Consider the following 4,194-nt stretch of genomic DNA (forward strand, 5'->3'; position numbering starts at 1 on the left):
AAGTCCTATGGCTAGACCTTAGGCTACTAAAGAGGAAAAACTGAACCTAAACCAAAAGTGAGGTCAACATACATTGGGAGAGTATAACTCAAGAACTAATTGAGGTCTCAAACTTCAGATTTTATGATGGATGAGCCATACGTCCCACTACGGACAGATCAGTATGTACCATGGAGCCCGGGGTCGTACATCCCGCTAGATGCCGAGTCTCGTGTTCCAGATCAGCCAGCTCCAGTTTGGGTTCCTGCCAATTCTCAGAGGGAGGAACGCCCGCGACAACTACCGACCCCTAGTATGATGGTGGACTACAAAATAAGCAAAGTAAATAAAAGAGAATTTGAATTTTACGAAGAAGTCCAGGAAAAATTCATCAACATGCTGAAGGTATTAGAACTGTATACCAAAGTCTTCTCAGAGACTGACAGACAAAGTATTCTTGACTGTATTTTTGACCTTAGGGATAGAGGTCGAGCAGGTTTACTTATGGAAAGGATCTATTCTAAGCCGAGGAAATGGATGCGGGGAAAAGAGAAGATTCTTATCCAGTGTGGCTGCTGCTACAACTTCACAAATGATAGACAGGGGAATCCTCCTGGGATCCTCAGACATGATCAAGTAGATCCACTACCGCCAATGATAAAGTGGATGAAAGGACGGTAAGATGGAGTATTATACCTGCTATCTGCATTCCAAATAGTTGTATTATCAATATCTACGATGAGGGTGAGAGGGCGATTGCATTCCTCCACCCATCGATCACCATGACTTCGTGAGGCCTTTTTGTATGATCTCATTTATGAGTAAAAGTAAGATCTTATTTGGGAAAGAAATTGACATCATCGGCCCTGGTGAGTTCAGAGGCTCTGTGGAGATTCCCCTACCAGTTGGCTCAGTGCTCATTCTTAAAGGCAATGGTGCAGATGTCGCCAAACATTGCATTCCAAGGGTACGACACCGTAGGGTGTCCGTGACCTTCCACAAGATGGACGACAACGAAATGCCATATGGGTTTCAGCCAGACCCGAAACTGGAAGAGCTACTACCGTACGAGCTATGAGAGGGTTGTACCTCTAAGAACATGCGAAGGGAACTTTTGTCCTGGAGCATGGCTTAGATAATCTGCTCGATCAGGAGTTCATAGTACCTGATACAGATGATCAGAGGGTTTACTTTTTTTTTAAATAAACATGATTTGTATCTGATATATTCAGCCTACAATGTATTAATGACATGAGATGAGCTGGACGTACTCCAACATAGACAATATATTGTACTTTTTTTTAAGGCGTTAGCCTATATTTGATCTGTGACATCTTTATTGAAGCAGATTAATGGAAATTTCTCTCAGAAATGTGCCTTTTTGTCAGTTGCCTTTTTGTGCGATGGATGGAAGCCACGAACCACGTGTTGGTTCAGAATTTCAATGAACGAAGAACAAAACAACAAACCTTTAACAATAAATAAATTTAAATAATTTTTTTTTAAAAATGAAAAAAAATTTCTTTTGAAAATCAACCTATTAAAAATAAAATTTTAAAGACATATTTTGAAAAATTAAATGTGATAAAAATATCAAGAAAAGAAAATGAATCTGTTGAGTGGATTCTCTCGTTTTCGGAGTTTCTTACGCTTTGTGCGCGCAGCATAACCATATTTATCTGCATTAACTCTCTTCACATCCCCGTAGAATTTCATACTCTGCAGAAAACCCCACAAAACTCTACAAATCTTCTTCAATAAAATCAACCTTTTCACATGATACATTTCTACAAATTCAATATCACAAACTCTCTACACTATTTTCATATGACTCTTGGGGTCAGTAACCAAATTTTGACTCCCCATATCTGAGGATCAGTGTGAGGCCCCCTTCAATGGATGTTAAGGCTTCCGATTCCATAAAATTTCAAATTTCCCGAGGATCGGTGTGAGGCCCCCTTCAATGGATGTTATGGCTTCCGATTCCTTTAAATTTCAAAGTCTCCAAGGATCGGTGTGAGGCATCGGTGTGAGGCCCCCTTCAATGGATGTTAAGGCTTCCGACTCCTTCAAATTTCAAGTTCTCTGAGAATCGGTGTAAGGCCCACTTGAGGCCCTCTTCAATGGATGTTAAGGCTTTTGATTCCTTAAAATTCCAAATTCTTCAAAAATCGGTGTGAGGCCCCCTTCAATGGATGTTAAGGCTTCCGATTCCTCAAAATTTCAAATTCTTTGAGGATCGATGTGAGGACCTTTCAATGGATGTAAAGGCTTCTGGATCCTTTAAATTTCAAATTCTCTAAGGATCACCTTGAGGCCCTCTTCAATGGATGTTAAGGCTTTTGATTCCTTAAAATTCCAAATTCTTCAAAAATCGGTGTGAGGCCCCCTTCAATGGATGTTAAGGCTTGTGATTTCTTCAAATTTCAAATTCTCCAAGGATCAGCGTGAGGCCCCCTTCAATGGATGTTAAGGCTTATGATTCTTTCAAATTTTAAATTCTCCAAGGATCAGTATGTGGCCCATTTCAATGGATATTAAGGATTTTGATTCCTTCAAATTTCAAATTCTCCGAGGATCGGTGTGAGGCCCCCTTCAATGGATGTTGAGCCTTCCGATTTCTTCAAATTTTCAATTCTCCGAGGATCCTTGTGAGGCCCCCTTCAATGGATGTTAGGGATTCTGATTCCTTTAAATTCCAAATTTGCCGAAGATCGGTGTGAGGTCCCCTTCAATGGATGTTAAGGCTTCTGATTCCTTCAAATTCCAAATTCTCCGAAGATCGGTGTGAGGCTCCCTTCAATGGATGTTAAGGCTTCTAAATTCTTCACATATTATATTCACATATTTCCCACAAATTCACATGTGTGAATCTGCATATTTTTTGCATAAGCACACATATTTTATTCGTTGGATGTGAGTCCCAGTGCTTTACTTCCTAACGTTACATATATATTCTCCCTGTCACATGTCAGTTCAAATATAACTCCCCAGTGGTAACTTGAACTAGTATAGTCCTTTCTTTCTGACGTAATATCCTTAATGGTTGCCATCTTCTACACTATTGTTACTCTTTTGAGTTGGATGTGAGCCTCTGTGCTTTCCATCTCGATTAGGTCCTCCCACACAATCCTATTCTCATCTTTTGAAATCAGTTTCAATACCACCTTAAATGCATTATGGCATATGATTCTAATTTTGGGATTGATACCCAAAATTCAATTCCCACCTTGGGGTCAGCACTTACATACTAAATCCCATCCTTTATAAACACCTGAAATTTCATAACTCAAAATTCACTCTCCGATCCCCAGCGAGAGTTCGTACTCCTCAATTTCAATCAAACGATCACCTGCTAATTCCCCAGCAGAAACAAATCACACACACAACTCTACACATATTTTTGGGTCTGTTAACTTAAGAGTTTCTATTGCTTTTTTTTTATCTCGTCGGTCAACACCAATTCGAGTGGTGTGCTTGCCCAGCACACCAAACCTGTTGGGGGTCCATTTGTTGACCTAACTTTTGGTTCGGGTTTAGTTCTTCCTCTTTAGTAGCCTAAGGTCTAGCCATAGGACTTTCCTATTGATTATTCTTAAAAAACTAGACAAGGAAGCCTCACCATTATAAATTCTACCCTCTTCTCTACTCAATTTGAAGTTCCACATATCGATCCTAACCTCTAGCACTTAGTAGGTGAGTCACTATGGGAGAACTCAAGGTGAGTTACCCTTAGGACTCCTGGACCTTAGGGTTGACCCTGGGTGTCGGTCTAGGGCTAAGGCACTCACTTGCAATCACTTACACTCACAGTGACACACTACCCTAAACCCAGAATTTCTAGGCTTTGGTCCCATGATACTTTTGGGAGATACCTCTAGGTTGTTGACAGCGACTTTATATATGCTTAAAAATATAAGATAAATATGGATGTATTAAGTATTCAATAATTATAAATTTGCACTTATCAACGCAAGTATACGTATCGCTCAAGTAATATAGGACTCTAATGGAGTCCTAGATATTGATCCCACAGAGAGTAGTTTAGAATTACAGACTAAGACATTAGAAAAATAATATTTTAATCACAACAACGATGTTCAATTTGCTTATCTGTCACTAATAGGCAATTGAAATAAATAGATAATTTTAATAACTAATAAATAACTAATGATATAAAGTAGGGTTTAATTGTGATATTCAATATATAAGAAA

Source organism: Phalaenopsis equestris, unplaced genomic scaffold (genome assembly GCF_001263595.1).
Source record: "Phalaenopsis equestris unplaced genomic scaffold, ASM126359v1 Scaffold000529, whole genome shotgun sequence".
Classification (NCBI taxonomy): Eukaryota; Viridiplantae; Streptophyta; class Magnoliopsida; order Asparagales; family Orchidaceae; genus Phalaenopsis; species Phalaenopsis equestris.